Here is a 656-nt window from a genome sequence, read left to right on the forward strand (position 1 = left end):
ACCACTGGTCACCGGACGCCAACTGGATGCAACACCGGTCACCATCACTCTCTGGGCCTGGCCATCCAACCAGATTTTTACCCAGAAAAGGGCGCATCCATCCAAGCTGTGGGTTGCCAGGTTTTTCATGTCGATAAGATCAACATAAGGCAACAGGGTGCACTTGCAGCCCAGAAAGCCAACCATGTCCTGGGATGCATCAAGAGATGTGTGACCAGCAGGTCGAGGGAGGCGATTCTGCCCTTGTGAGATCCCACCTGAAATACTGCGTCCAGCTCTGGAACCCCCAACACAAAAAACCATGGAGCTGTTGGAGCAAGTCTAGGAGGGCTACCAAGATGGTCAGAGGGCTTGAGCACCTCTCTTGTGAGAACAGGCTGATAGACAGGCTGGGAGAGTTAGGCTTGTTCAGCCTGGAAAAGACAAGGCTCTGGAAGATCTTATAGCAGCCTTCGAGTACCTGAAGGGCGCCTACAAGAAGGCTGGGGAGGAACTTTTTACAAGGGCCTGTAGTGATAGGATGAGGAGTATTGGGTGGAAGCTGGAAGAGAGAAGGTTTAGACTAGATATAAGGAAATTCTTCACCCTGAGGGTGGTGAGGCACTGGCACACGTTGCCCAGTGAAGTTGTGGATGCCCCCTCCCTCAAAGTGGTTA

This window comes from Apaloderma vittatum, unplaced genomic scaffold (assembly GCF_000703405.1).
Source record: "Apaloderma vittatum isolate BGI_N311 unplaced genomic scaffold, ASM70340v1 scaffold8362, whole genome shotgun sequence".
In the NCBI taxonomy this organism is placed as follows: Eukaryota; Metazoa; Chordata; class Aves; order Trogoniformes; family Trogonidae; genus Apaloderma; species Apaloderma vittatum.